Source organism: Triplophysa dalaica, chromosome 2 (genome assembly GCF_015846415.1).
Source record: "Triplophysa dalaica isolate WHDGS20190420 chromosome 2, ASM1584641v1, whole genome shotgun sequence".
NCBI classification, from domain to species: Eukaryota; Metazoa; Chordata; class Actinopteri; order Cypriniformes; family Nemacheilidae; genus Triplophysa; species Triplophysa dalaica.
The window spans coordinates 11,155,669-11,171,927 of record NC_079543.1 but is presented as its reverse complement, the minus strand read 5'-3'; the positions used below and the strand labels follow the sequence as shown (position 1 = coordinate 11,171,927).

Genomic DNA, 16,259 nt, shown 5'->3' with positions numbered 1-16,259 from the left:
TCCTCCTGTTGAGTCAGCAGGTGATCCGCTCATTGCGGGCCACACACATCCTAGGCAACCTGAACCAGACAGCCGACGCGCTTGATCGTCAACGTACGGCTCTTGGATAGTGTTGACTCCTCCCCCGCGCTATCCAGCTCATTTGGATGCTGTTCGGGCAGGCCCAGGTAGACCTGTTTGCCTCCCACGACACACATTGCCCTCTTTGGTACTCCCTATCCAAGGCCCCCCTCGGCACGGATGCCCTTGCACACCGCTGGCTGCGGGACAAGCTGAAGTACGCCTTCCCCCCAGTGAGCCTCATTGAACAGACACTGTGCTAGATAAGGGAAGAGGAGCATCAAGTGCTACTTGTTGTGCTGTATTGGCCCAATCGGACTTGGTTCTCGGAGCTAATGCTCTTAACAACAACTCCCCCCTGGCCCATTCCCCTGAGAGAGGACCTGCTCTCTCAGGGGAAGGGCACGTTCTGGGATCCCAGACCACACCTCTGGAACCTCCATGTCTGGTCTCTGGACGGGATGAGGAAATCCTGAGTAGGCGGAGACCATCACCCAGGCTAGTGCCCCATCTACTAGACGGTTATGGCGCCTTTTCTCGTCCTGGTGTCTCTCGAGGAGAAGACCCACGTAGGTGCTCGATCGGGATCGTGTTGTCCTTATTACAAGAGAGACTGGAGATTAACATCTCCCCTCCACACTGAATGTGTATGTAATCGATATGGCCACTCGTCAAGGCACAGTTGATGGAAAGTCTCTAGCGCAGCACGACTTGATCATCAGGTTCCTAAGGGGAGCGAGAAGGCGGAATCCGCCTTGTCTCCGCTCCATACCCTCTTGGGACCATAATGTGGTCCTGGCAGGCCTCTTTGGGCCCCCCTTCGAGCCCCTGGAGGTTCCGATCTTTCTTCACCTCTCGAGTAAGACGGCCCTCTTGATGGCGCTCGCTTTTTTCAAGAGGGTAGGGGACCTACAAATATTCTCCATGTCCCCGGATTGCCTTGAATTCGGGCCCGGCAACTCTCACGTTATCCTGAGACACAGGCCCGGATACGTGGCCAAAGTTCCCACCACTCACTTTCGGGACCAGGTGTTGAACTTGCAGGCGCTTTCCCTTGGGGAGGAAGACTCAACCCCGTCCGTTTTATGTCCAGTATGCGCACTGCGCCTCTACTTGGACCGCACGCAGAGATTCAGAAGCTCTGACCAGCTCTTTGTCTGTTTCAGGGGACAGCAGAAGGGAAGGGCTGTCTCCAAACAGAGACCGGCGCACTGGATCATGGATGCCGTCATTTACAATTACATTTACCTTTACATTTAGACATTTGGCAGACGCTTTTATCCAAAGCGACTTACATTGCTTTATCCTATACATTTTACATAGGTATTTGCAATCCCCTGGGATCGAACCCACAACCTTGCGTTGTTAACGCAATGCTCTTACCACTGAGCTACAGCAAAGCGATCACAAGATCTCCCGTGCCCATTGGCAGTGCAGGCTCACTCCACACGGGGTAAAGCCACCTCCTGGGCTATTTAACAACCTTCGTGTAAACCTGGTATCAGCCCACGTCCTGCATGCCAACATGTAGGACTGGCGTCCAGCTGGGCATATGCCTGCGAAAGCACCTCCCCATCCTCCAGCAGGTTGGGTCAGTGTGCTATCTGTCTCCAGGCATCCCATCCATGACAAAGCAAGCACTGCCTGGGGGTCGGCTGGGCAGAACAGCCTTCCCCCTTAGGCCGGGAGAACATATGAACTATCACAGATAGCTCTAACCGGACCTAGCGCTACCGGACGTCTGTTACACCCCCTCCGTGGGGTGTTCCGTCTGATGTATCCTCATGAAATGGTTCCCCCTCCTGGTAAACCATGACCTCCCCCAGGTGGACCTCCATCTTGGGGTTAACTACTCCCAAGCCGAGACCAAGTCTCTATCAACTGAATTCCTCCCCCCCGGGTAGGAAGTGGCCTCTGCAGCACATCCCTAATTAAGGAAGTTGCACTCAACCGGTGAAACCCGATCCGGACGGCCTCTCGCCAGTAGAGAGTTAAGGCCTCCGTTCGTAAAAGGTTACCGGTCAGGGCATACCCATCTTTCTCCAAGAAAGCGCTGGGACCCCCTACCATCACACTGGAAGGTTACAGTTTCGCGAAAGCCTCGTGCCGACCCACCCAGGCCTGTTACCGTCGCTTCTCTAGAGATTGTGACACGATACAACGTTGTGGTGTTTTCCATGGGAGCCCCATCTGTCGGTTACATCTGTAACCTCTGATGGAAGGAACGAGACTTTGTGTCCCTTATGCCACAACACATATCGTCCCCTGCTATAGTCGTGAGAGGCTCTCAGGCTCTTCAGAACAAAAAGTAAATGAATGCTGTACGCCATCTTCCTTTTATACCGGATATCCAGAGGCAGAGACCGGCATGCAAATTTCAATAGCCAAATTTCATTGGTCTTTTCTAAAGTAGTCAGAGTTGATAGGTATTCAAGGGGGAACCCCATCTGTCAGATCGACACAACGTCTTGTTCCCTTTATCAGGGAACTGAGGTTACAGACGTAACCAAGACGTTATATTCATTCCTGTGGATCCTTGTAAATGCAGATAATTTGCTGTTGCGTGTCCAAAAAAGATGTTTCCTTCCAATGTTTTTCTATGCTGTTGTAGTAGCCTTTACATTCCCTTGACTTCCATTAGTACACATGTGAATAAAGTATTTTGGAAATGCGATCAAAAACAAATTTCGCTGTTTTCCAAAGATCAAGTTTGGCTGACATCTGACCTGCAAATCTGTATCACTTTATAAGGTGATTAACAGAAGACTGACATGTTAGAGCGTGACCTCTTCAGGTGAAGGAAACACAAAAAATCTAACAATTTTATTTTGTACAATAATGGTGCAAGGCAGAATCTATGATGTGTGGATTAAAAAAAGCTTAAGTGTGTAAAATTCTGTCCGGTTGCTGTCCATGACACAGGATTTCCAGCATGTGTATTATGTTCACTGAAGTCTCTGTAAAGCTATTCTCATCTAATTTTGTAGCTTTTCAGATCCCGGACTTACAAAATTCTTTATCTCATCCCGACAGCTCAATAAGAATGGTCTATTCCAGTACTATCTATGGAAAACTTGTGCAATCTGTCAACCACGCTTGCCGTTATCATGAAACAACAACCTGAGTAACGTGATCACCGTGCGCAAAGAGAGAGACAGAGAGTAGATGCAAGAAGGCTTTGAGCGTGTGTCCTGTTCCCATGTGCTGACTCCGTATGTATGTTCAGTTCAGGCTTTTGTTCACTCGTGTCAGAGTGATCTCTCCTGTCATGTAACACAGCCATGGCCCAGAGACCTGCCATCACTGCCTCTGCTCGCTCTCAGAACAGTCTCACAGAGAAACAGGAGAGTTCTGACAGCTTCTTATGATTCATGTCGTCTTATCATAACCACAGGTCTCCGCCTATCAATCCAACCACCACAGCAAATCTACCAGACACACCAACCACTGGCATTCTGGCATCTTTGTATTTCTCTTTACTGTCGATTTCACCTCCACATGTTCAGTGCTACACACAGAGCCTTATACCCTTCTTTGTTTCAGAGCAAAACAAAAGTGGTGAAGCATGCAAGTTTATAGCTAGGAACATAAAAACTGAATAAAAAACAACAAACATTTTCTTGACATTCTTAGAAAGATTATTCTGTCTTAATGGTCTCTATTCTGCAAACACTGTAAAAATGAAAGGTTCTTTGAGGAATCATTTGGGGTTCTTCAAATTGCCACGCCAGCGGAACCCTCAGGGGAAACTCAAGGCACCGCTTAACGAAGGGCGGTTCTCTGAGGAACCCTCAAGGCTTCTTGGGGATCCCTTTTATTAAAAGGATCTGGAACCATCTTTGGTGCTTCAAGGCACCATTTCACAGTTTATATTTGCAATCACAATATTTTAATATGCAGAAGTACTCAAATCAAAAACAAAGCAAACAGTTTATTGATAAACAACAACAATTTACATTGAATACATATTCACAGAATAGTCAATATTGTACAAATCTAATTCATGAAATTAATAAAAAATTAATAAAAATTAATTTTAACAAAACTAACCAAATAATTAACTTTTAATAATTAACTAAAGCCTTAACTTTAAATATAAATACAGAAATATTTCAGGTACTTTGTACAAATGTACAATAGTAAAAAGTCCAGCAAATAAGTACCTGTCTCATAGCAAAGCCTACAGAAATGGTTAAATTGTAAATTGCCAAAAAGCAAATCCTTGCGAGCAATATACAAACAATGCAGTTCCCTCCAAATGGGTTTCCTGCTATTACCAGGTGGTGTGAGAATCCATGTAGGCAAAGTCAAAATTATTTCTATAGTGCATTTCACAATTTTGTTTTGCTGAAGCAGATATGTATTTATAGCAAATAGAGAACAGGAGCTACGGCTGTTGTCCTTAGGTGTCCCAGACAGTGCAAGGATGAGCATCAGGGTGGTCTATAGCTGGGTCTATTGGTGTCCCTGGGAATAAGACATGGAGACAAAAAGAGGGATTTAGATAAAGTCTCATAAATAAGCAAGTCTTAAAAACGTACAAATTATAATTTCCCATGATGATACAGCACTGATCCGATCGGGCAAGCGATAGTTCTCTCAACTGGCCCGATGATCTCCCTTTCTGGCCCCGGGCCACCGGGCAGTTCTTTATGTCTAGCCTTGAACTGTATAAATCCACTTTTTTCAGGAATTTTCATTGTCAGTGAGTATTTTTTACATGTGCAAATATAACAAATAACATAATAATAAAAATATCATAATACATATACTTTACTTTTTTGTCTGCTCAACTAGAAAATACTGAAAATTGTGAGGAAATAGGATAAAAACAGAATTGAATATGATAAAAAATATGAATTACAGACAATTTATATAACATGGGTGGGAAAACCATTCAACACACACTACAAAAAGTTAAAAAGAGCTATAGATTCACTAAAAGTCATTGTTTGTCTTTTAAAACTAACGTTACCCATTTAACGTTAGCCCCACAAGCTTCATAATTAACTGATATTTGTTAGCATCTGAGCTAAAACAAGCGCTTCCTACACTGCGTAAATAAACGGTTTACTTTAAAACGGCCACACAAGTAGACGTGTCAGATTATATGTATACATTTAAATAAATAGTATATAGTGTTTATACAAGTTATTTATATATTTTGACTTTACTTCCCTCCAATGGGACAGTCGAGAGGTTGTTGCGATTCGTTATTTTGAATTCCCGACTGTGGAGGGATGTTTGATCGAAGACGAATCTGCGTATGTCATCAAAGCACAGTGAGGGCTATTTGTAAACTGACTGATCTGCATGCTTTAGAGATGCTATTCTAATGCCATCGTTTTTTTGTCATAGTGTGATTGGTCTGCGCAGAGCTGGAAAAAGTTAAGCACACATTCCAACGAAAGCACCACATGCATTGACGCTGCGACATTGGGCCAACAGCGTCACAGTTCTGTGGAGGGCGAGACTGCACAATAAACACACAGAGCAGCTGCAGATTGTTTGGTTGGAAAGCACAACAACGTTCACATTTTAAAAAGATTTCAGTGGCTTAGGATCCACTTATAGAATAAAAATGTTTAGTCTCCAATTAATATAATATCAATAGTAAGAAATACAAAATAATTAAAAGCTTGCTGAAATTTTCCTAAATAACATTAAGCCTTTTGTAATCATGGGCATGATTTTAAAATGTGTGATCACATAGCAGGGGCCAAAAACCAAACTTTGGACTACTCTTATTCTCATAAAACATAAAAATGATCAGACACTGAAAAATTCCTATACTGTCTTGTACAAGAAAGATTCTCAAGGAATCAGATTATTTTACCAGACTTTACAGATCTTACAAGAACCATTTTTTAGAATTCGAGTTCCTTCAATAACCTGCACAGCACTTTGAGGTCCCAATGTAGTGAAATGATGACTCCAGAACTTCAGAACTAAATATTGGGTAATGCAAAAATCGTATAAGTTCCTGGACGAACCACAATGAATATAGATGGTTCTATCAATAACCCTATTATGAAAATAGGAGCTTTAAAGTACTTAAAATACAGTTTAAGGTTCTTTGATTACACAACAGGATATTTGAGGCACCTTTTATTTTTACCTTGTAGCAACAGTGTCCATAGTAAAGTCTGTGGTTTAAGTCCGTGAAGTAACATACAGTGGATTCAAATCAAATTTTGGGAACTCTGCAATGTATATTCCTTTATTTCAGTGTAGCGTCGTTGAGCTGTTTTGCAGTTTGGGGTTGTAAAAAGGCAAACAAAACTTGCCAGGATTTATGTACTGTTGTTTGTTTTAATGTTAGTATAACTTCTCTTATTCTTATCACTGTTGGAGAACAGACGACAATGTTGAGCATAAATAGATTTTAACCACCTTTTTGTCGCCATTTTTTTCCTGAGAGGCAAGAAGAATTTGTATAGTTCCATTTAAATGTTCGGTTTCTCACAAAACCATATACAGGCCATTAATTGTGACTCAATGAAAATCAATTTGACACTAACATGCTGTCACGCATTTCTGACCATCCTTTTTGCATACGCCTACCTATTAATTCAGACATAAATGAGAGATGTTTCACCTTTCACCTGATTAGAGTCAGCGCCCAGTGGAAACCTCATCTGATAAAAATTATGCTGTGACATTTCCTAATTCTGTCCATTAATCTGTCAAAGAACTGAATCACCTCTTTTTATGACTGACTGAAATGGCTCTGAATTTTTTTGTAATTTAATTCTTTGCCCAATTGTACCTGTAAATGCAGATCAACAGCTTCAGGGCCCTAAAATGCCCTTGATCTACAACTGGATTTAAACAAACGTCCGATTTTTTCCTTTGCCATCGTGCCAAAAACACTTTTAAATCTATGTTTTTGTCTTGTTTTTCCAAGTAACATTTCTAAAGATCTTTGAAGGGATCATTTACACATCCTTCTTTCATTCCAGAACTAACTTACAAGGTCCAGGCCATTAAAATGTCTAAGATGCATAAAAGTGGATTAGTAGTAAAGGACAAATAAGCACAAGAAATGCATCATGACTGTAGTCATGTGATGACATTGTTTAAGGAGTAGACTAAAATCTAGCATTGAAAATCTTAATAGCTGTAGTCTGCACATCGGTTGACCCAAATCTTTAAATCCTGCCTTGTGGTCCTTTCCTGGCCCCTGTATTTCTCTCTCATCCCAGTTTTTTGTGTATCTCAAAACTGTATAGTGTGGCAAAAAACTATAAAAAAATAAATAAAAGCAGTGGTCTGCGTTAATTGTATGGAATGAAACCTGTTTGGCCATTTCGCCATAAATAACAGCTTTCATTTTCATTGTAAAAATGTAAGTAACACATTTCAAATGAGATCAGGTGGAATACCGGTAGTTTATTTTTAATGATTTGAATCTCACAATGACTTTTGTGATTGTGTTTTTTTAGGGTTTTTTGATTGTCTATTTTTCGTAACCTGCCAACTAAATGTTTTCTGTTTTAAGTGTACATTTGTATTTATCTATATTTATTTCGGTATTTATTATCTAACTTTTACTAATATTAATAAGGTTACACATACAGTAAGATAAGGAAAACACTTTGCCAGTACAGTAAGAAACATAACATAAAGGTAAAGGGGATAAATCACCCAAAATAAAAAACATAGGAACAAAAAAGAAGATATTAAGAGAAAAATGTCTCCGTGGTTTTGTATCCATACAATGATAGTCAATGGGGGCCAGAGGGTGAGTAAATGAGGAAACAATTTTACATTTAATTGAATAAAAAAAAAATTTGCATTAATTAAAAAATTGCATTTATGAAAACTGTTTTTGTGCGTGCGTGTGTGCGTGCGTGCGTGCAGTGATAAACAAAAATTGCATTGATGAAAACTGCGTGTGTGTGCATTTGTGTGAACTTTCTTATCTGAGAAGGATGGTCGGGACACTGATATTTTACATTACATTGGAACACTTCCTTAGTTCTTTGGAAAACCATTAAAGCTTGCAGATACTTTTTGTACATTGGAGATGAGAACCATCACAAAGTGTGCCATCCAAGCAAACAGATCAATATTTAATTAATCGTGGTGTTTGAACTATGTAGGCCTATTATTGAGGATTTGCAAAGTCGCCTACTGCAGTGTTTAGAACTTGGCTCTAACTGTGATGATCCCTAACTGAGATGCAAGGCTGGATTATACAAAAGATCAGTGATTCATAGAGGCTCAGATTTTGTTATTTATATTTCTGTGTTTGGATATAACATATTCTAAACAATTTGTTATTGGAGCATAGGTTTGTAACTTTCTGTCTTAATAGCTAGGTAAAATGCCATTCCCATCCAACACTGTTTATTTTTGTTTTGTTCTGAGCCTTATTCTTTTACTTTGCTTCTCTGCTTTACTACAGCATTTGCATATGATGCAATGACAAGTGCATTATCATAAACCTTTCAGGAATGTCACAGTTTTGGAAAGCTGTTACAAATATCCACTCTCATTATTCAAATACAGCATTTGCATCTTGTCTCTCACTAATACGCAACGCACTTGCCAAGGCGAGTGAATGAACTTGTCATTGTTGGGCGCTAATTTGTTGGGGAAAAAACGTTGCCAGGTAAAGCAGTTCACAGCTGAAGGGCAATAATTCAATCGGCTGTTAAATCAACTATCATTGCTTGACATTGTGCCTGAGTACAATTAGGTTTAGTTGGCGATGTGATGTGCTTGCAGAAATGCACACAGGACTAGTCCGTTGTAATAAAACAGAGACGCTACAACAGGGTTGGGAACTGCCACTGAGAGCTTCACTTAGCATAGTAATCACACATCAGTTCCACAGTGTGGACTGTACGCTTATAATGTAAACAGCATCATTGCAGTTGTGTCCCTGCAGAGGCTATGGTATGAATATGGCTGAGCGATTTCTTTCTTCACTCCCTCATTTACATATACACACATACAGACAGTTACAAGTTAAGCACATGCAATTTACATACATGAGGGTTTAATGGTAAGAGATTCTAATTATAAAATATTTTTTATACTTTCCCACCGTTTAGAATACAAGTAAACTCATTAAAACTATGGAAGAGGACAATTCATACAAACCATGTTAAAAAAAATAAAAATGTATTTGATTTTATTAATTTATCTTTAAAGAGCCAACCTGGAGTAGTAATCCTTCTATTGACATTTCATCATTTAACAGGCGTTTTATAATTTTAAGAATATTGAAGGGATTCTCATCTGTGCAGAGCTCTTATTGGCTGATTTTTATTTATAATTTGGTCCAAGTCATCCATTTCAAAATATTATTTTATATATATTGATGTTTGTTTTGTAATTATATAAATTGATGTGTTGTTACATACACCTTGATAGATTTTATACATTTATTTACGCATTTAATACACTAATCATACATGTATACATGCATTTATTAATATTTAAAAATGACATTAAATGATAATTTATTCCTAAACTAGACATGGGAAATTTTAGTTAAGACTATCTTGAATGTAACTACATTAGAATATCTGCACATGCAAGTGTCTGCTTAAAGTGACAGTTCACCCCAAAATAACAAATCTGTCATTATTTACTCACCCTCGAGTCATTCCAAATCTGTATGCATTTTTTTGCTCTGATTAACACACTATTGACAATACCATAGTAGGAAAAATGGTAGTCAGAAGTGCCCCAGAACTTTTTTGCTTTCCTACATTCTTAAAAAGATCTTTTGTGTTCAACAGAACAAAGAAATGTATAAAGCAATTGAAGAGTTTGGTTCCATAATGTGAACTCTCAAAAATCATGTTTTTATTGTATTTTCCGATTAATATCAATCAAACTGCAGTTTATTTGTTTTGATTAAAGCGATAATAACTAACAAAAATACATCTAACTAAAACAATGAAACATATAATAAAATAATAAAATATAATATAATAAGAATGATTTTTGAAAACTGGTGAACTATCCGTTTAAAAACATTTTAGTGCTTCATTTTATTACAAAACAGAATGCTTAACTTTTTGTTTGTGTCTCTTATCCATTTGATCTTGAAGATGATCCACTCTCCTAAAGGAAAAGTTCACCCCAATGGCCCCCATTGACTTTCCATAGTAGGAATACAATTATTATGATCAGAGGGTCTGAAAAAGGTCGTAGCAGTCATGGCATCAGATTAAATATAGCTCTTCAAAATAGCCAGCTCAATATTAAGAGCAGTTGACTACATAAAGTACTCGAGGATATGATATACAGAAAGATGACACAGCGTATAGCATAATTTTGCCACTGAATATGTTGACGTGCTGAATGTTTCATGCAGGATGGCATAATGGTAACAAAGGCGTTGTCAAAGTGAGCTGGTAAGCTTTACTCTACGTGCATGTGTGCGGTGAATTATTGAGCGCTACCACAGGCTTTATATGAATTATTGGTGTAAGACACCAGCTGACAGCACTGTGTCAACCACAGAGAATCCAAATGCAGACAGTGATCTGGAACCCCCTCCCTCAAAAACACCACCTCTGTCCTAGCAGGTGTTCTCTCTGCAGCGCACAGACAGCGGTTGACCTGCTACAAGCACTTGGATCGAAAATAATTTAAAGATATGTTCTCACCAGGTTGCTTGATTTCTCCTCTACACAAAGGCATATGTGAAGTCTGTTGTTTCTGTAACTTTGCTTTCCCAGAACTTGTTTTTAACAGTTAAAAATTTTATCAGTTAAATAAAAATCTAAAATCCAGAGGAGTTGTTTTTCAATGCCTTTCAACTTTTAATTTAGCTGCAACTGATTTCAAATGCCTTTAATATATAGAAAATGTAAATAACATTTTCATATTTATGATATGAAAAGGATCTGCATATTTATTTATGACTGATCCTCAGATGGAGACGCATTTCAGTCATGTCCAACAGTATGCACTTTTACTGTAATTTGGTCAGAAGTGTGTTAGTGTGATAAAACTTATATTAATAACATTTATAATATTTTATAATATATTCGATTTTTTTATTATAGTGACATTTCCAATCATGCTGCAATTTTGTGAAATTATTGGAATAGTCTAATTTTTTTCCACAGAATGTTATTAAAATACTAAATGATTACTAATAAATGTTCTCAACATTTAACAAATATTGAAAATATATTTGATGCTTATACATTGACTAACTTTGATATCATCCAAATAAACCACTGTATAAAAAGTGTCAAAGTGTATTTAATGGGAGTTTATTATCGAAAGGGCCAAAACACCTCACAGGCTGAATTTTATACTTTATATACTTTAAACAGAGTTGCAAATCCTGAAGCATGGTGAATATGTGAAGATAAAGATGTAATAAGATAAGACTATACACATATATTCTCAGAAGGTGTATGTATAAATGTGTACATTGTAGCAAACTTTGCTCAAAGACACATTGTAAGATTCCAGGCATGTTTGCTTTGCCGATATTTCATTTATGCCTGTGTTCATGCAACTATATTTGAAAAGATGGTGCAATATGTTCTGAGTTTGATGCAAGGAGCCATTGAAGGATGGGGATTTGAACTGATGCAAAGCTGTGTCTTATGGATGTACACAATCAGCACCTTTACTTAGTATATGTTAGCTACCTGAAACTTTGTTTTACATAAATAACTTTTATTTTAACCAAAATAAATATTTATTAGATTCTTCACAGTTTTTTTAAGTATAAGTTCAACACTGATTACAAAGCACAAAATGCAATAAGCAAGTAAGATGAGAGAAATCTAAGTCCTGCCATTATTTTTCGTAAGTGAAGCAAAACCCATCAAAACCTACAACAGCCTTTTAAATACAAGCACAACTTCTGCACACAATTAACCACAAAACACAAAAAAGTATACCAAACTTTAAAAACACATAAAATTACTATTTCAAAATTGACTCTCCTTACGTAGTCTCATACCCCAAACTGGAAATCCTCTGCACAATAATTGAACATAATTAAATGAAGTTGTTGCAAAATTGGTAAAAACAATTTTAAAGGCGCACAACGGATTTTCTTTTGTTAAAAATGATGGCATCTCATTACAGGTGCATATGTTGAAACAAAAAGATACACAATGAAGTGGTGCTTAATCCATGGATCAATTCATGTTTATCAAAAGAATTATGTTTTTTAATCTCAAAAGGATGAAAATGTCACAGGAACGAATACTTAAGTAGAATTAGTTTTTGTAAAATTAAGGTAACCATGTCACAAAAAATTATAGGTGTGGAATAACTTGAGGGTGCGTGAAGAATTTTCATTTTTGGTTGAACTATCCCTACTTCTACAACAAAGCCCAAAAAATTGGGTTATATACATGCTTTAAAGATGCTCTGAAATGATACTATGTGGATAAAAACAAATAAACTGCAATCAGCGCATACTGTTCATACGCGTACAGTTCAGACAAAATTATTTTTGTGTAGTAGGAAGCATTTCTTAATTGCTGACCTAAGATTGCGTAGGTGTTTATAAATTGTTAGTCAAATCTGCAGCAAGAATGCTTTGCAGCCAGCAGTAAGGGCTCACATTACCGGACTGTACAGCCAATCATGAAACATCTAGTGAGTCTAATATGTACTGTACAAGAGATTTGTATGGTAGTATATACCTACAGTATGATGGTATCCTTATCTGAGGGCTCAGCATGCAACAATACTTTTACACTAGAGTTTCTTAGGCAAGAGAGAAGTCCAGGGTGGACTATGCCTCCTTTTTTTGGTGCAAAGGACCCCTGATGTTATAGTTAGTTTGAAAACAGCCTATGGCTGAAACTTGCTTGTCTCGTCAGGCATATTTTTACTGTTGTGTAGTGCAGTACTATTTGTACCCATAAGTCAGTGCAGGAGTACATTAAAGCTCTAAGATCTTATGCTCTGTAAGTGTTGTATTTCAGATACGTCCAGATAAACATGTATATGTCTAGTTGAGAAGGTCTGAGATTACCACAAATCATTTAGGCATTCAATTTTTTTACACTTGAGTGTTATTCATATGATCACAAAGTGCTAAAAAATAGCAGGATAAGAGATTTTGGCTTTGTCCATTTAGATTGTTTGAAGTAGAGGATCTAGTGTCCGTCTTTGCTATCTTATGTTGGCATTGACAATATTACAAAATTAGATTAGTCTTATTTTTTGAAAAAAATTCATAATGTAAAACATGCACATTCAATATTAATTCATTCGGTATTGCATCTTGTTTGCAAATGTCTAAAATGTTTAAAAATGAAATGCATTTTCAAGACAGTTTTGATATTTTTTGTTCCCTAAACATTTTTATCTGAAAGGTTAAAAGTTTTTCATATCTACATTTCTTCAGTTTTAACACAGTAGAAAACACTAATGCCATCAAAAAAGCACCCAGCGTGCCGAATATAAATGTTTAATCTGACATTTATTTGCAGTCCAGTGGGTTTCATTTGAATGATGTAAATTTGCAGAAGTGTTTACCTTCAGCCCTAGTTGTCAACAGCTATTGAATTGCAGAGTCTGTGAAGAGGGCGAGCTCTCCATCAGCCAACGCTCAACTAATTTTAAGAGACAGTTTTTCCACATGTACTTGAGACGTAGCATTCCTTAACACGGAGGAAATAAAATTATTTTAAGAATTCAGTCTTAATTTGTAGCCACAAATATTATATGATAATTTAATTTGAAATGCCCCCCACAATTATGCTACTTGACATAATGTAATTTATTTACTTTCATGGCTTTGGGAAATAATATCAGGTAAGATCTTATCTATATTCATTTTTTACCTTATGCTCTGCAGTGTGTACTTTTTCCTTACCTTTTTTTAATGCAGGTTTTTATTTCTTGAGAGGATTTTTGCTGCAACAAAAATCTTAGGGTCAAAATCTCGACTGGCTGAGGACAATGAATGTTGTCTCAATGATTAAAAAAAACATAACTGTACACTATTGTCAGGGCAGCGAATGTCAGAAAGAACAGAGCTGGTTCACCAAGCAGAATTTACAAAGGGTTTGTGGATGATACTCACTCCTGAACATGGGTAGGGTGGGTAAAGACATATACTGTAGATTTGAGGATGGATGATTCTCACAATGTTCATTTCCCTGCCGTGAATAACCCCAATTTGAGCGAAGAAAGAATTGGGAATTTCAATAAAGCTTAAGCCCTACTTTATTTTCTCAGTTTGAAACGTGTTGACTTGCCAGTCCCTTGTGGGTGGTTTCACAGGCATGCAGACACTCTTTCGAGTTATTATTTCTTCCTCTGTTTTCCTTGTTACTGTAAGTTTATGAGGATGGTGCCCATATATTCCCAAAATGCTACGCTGAAGGGAAAATAAAACTCACCCTGGTGTAATAAACAATTTGATTTTTAATAAGCGCAGCATGACCGAAACATCGGGATACTTTTAAACACGTGCTGTCATGGTAATGACTATGTGTCATACGGGACAGTTAAAGGATATTACCGGGTAAGCTGGTGTGGGTTAGTTTCTTATTGTTAGCTCATACAGCTCGGAAGGGTATAATCTCACTCCATTGCACTGCAGTTTACTCCTCAGATGAGCAGGAAAATGAAGGAAAGCTGATTAAAATACTAGAGCACAGGTTTGATCCAAATCCACAGATAGATTAAAATATAAAAATGCACAGGAGTGTGAGATTTTGTGATTACTTCAATAAACTACGAAAACAATGTCTTATAAGCTCATGGGCGAGGTTTACAGCCGCCCAATAAAACAGATAAAAGAGGGTGAGGCCCATATTTATGCATTTTTTTCATTCTCTGCAGTGTAAACCAATTCATATATAATATGCATCTATTTGTTTTAGCACTAACCCTGAAAAAGTATTTTAAAAGAGTCCAATAAATCAAGCATCAAAACTTATAATTTCAGGTTATTTTAGGAAAACAATTAATCATACAGAAACGATGATAATTTATTATTTTCCAGAAGGAAAAATGACAACGTTTAGCTCTATCAAGACGACAACTGACGTTTTTAAAGATGCAAGTGGACATCTGTTAATCTAGGGTTAACCTGTCACGAGGCTCATGTGTGTGTGTGATGTACAGAGGTTAAAACAAAGACGCGCGTAAGAGAGTCGCTGTTTCGCTCCACGCACGCGTTGCGCTCTTCAGCACAGTGCACACGCTCATCCTCGCAGGACCCCAGTCAGTGGTCAGCGCTCACGCTTCGCGTCGACTTCTCCCAACGGAAGCCGCTCTTCAACGCCGGGCGCGAGAACAATTCCCAACTTCACTTCACGTGCGCTCAGGCAGCCTCGCGCGCGCGCTCACGTTCGGTCTCATTTCTCTCGCGCGAGAAAACCGATAACCTGTTCTTGACTGACTGTCTCTGTGGCGGAGAAGTAGAGAGAGAAAAAGAAGAAGAGAATTTCTCCTCACCGAGCTCCTTATTTCCTCTGTCAAGCGTGTTTCGTCCGCTGCGCGCTGAGCAGAGCAGAGCTGCGTGGGACCAATTTCCCGCAGAAGCACGGAGACGCCAACCGCCCCCGAAAGGTAAAAGTTCCATCAGTCATCTGTAAGACGATGTTGTTGTACTTGCGTATGTTTGTGTGTGTTTTTTTTCCTTCATTTTGAAAGTCTCCGAGTAACGTATTTGTGTAAATTGTCAAACTCTTAGAAGCAGGTGGATATGTCAAAATGCGTATAGTTTATAACGGCTGTTGGCGAACAACGGTGTCCAACTCTCATATTCAACGGAACAACGCGCCAATCTTTTAATGAATTATGAGGAAATTTTATGAGAAGTAATTCATCAGACTCATGACTGCAGCAGTAATAGGAGCAGTGCTCAACTGCATCTCAATTAATCTGATACCTGTTGATGCTCCTCAAGATTGATGAGATTTTGAATACCTTTGAAGTTACTGAACTGCCATATTTTACACAGCTCTTTTGGAGAGAAAACATAGCACCTTAAAGGGGGAAACAGAAAAACGTTTCTGCTTAAAACATGTCTAATCTTAAATAGAATTCAGTGCAATGAATTTATCCTCTTAAAATGCACAGAATGACAATGGCTCAAACATAACTGTGATGGGAAGTTTGTGCTTAGCACTATATACAATATTTCTGTCACGCTAAACAATCAGTATTTGGTAAATTGTGGGTATGTTTTCATCTGTCATTGTCCATGGCAACATTTTTGTTTAATAGGAATTTAT

General features: G+C 38.3%; 1 protein-coding gene across 3 annotated transcripts in view; it reads left to right on the top strand.

Moving 5' to 3' along the window:
* The window catches only part of LOC130434362 (teneurin-3), a 578,467-nt gene that overhangs the window by 71,844 nt on the left and 490,364 nt on the right, over positions 1-16,259 (top strand). The window contains exon 1 of one of the 3 annotated variants that reach the window (XM_056764490.1): positions 15,414-15,591. The exons of 1 other annotated variant lie outside the window; for it this stretch is intronic. The gene's annotated coding sequence lies outside the window, so the exon portion shown is untranslated. Of the gene's footprint in view, positions 1-15,413; positions 15,592-16,259 lie in introns of those variants that run through there. One more of the 3 variants, XM_056764500.1, reaches the window with a different exon arrangement.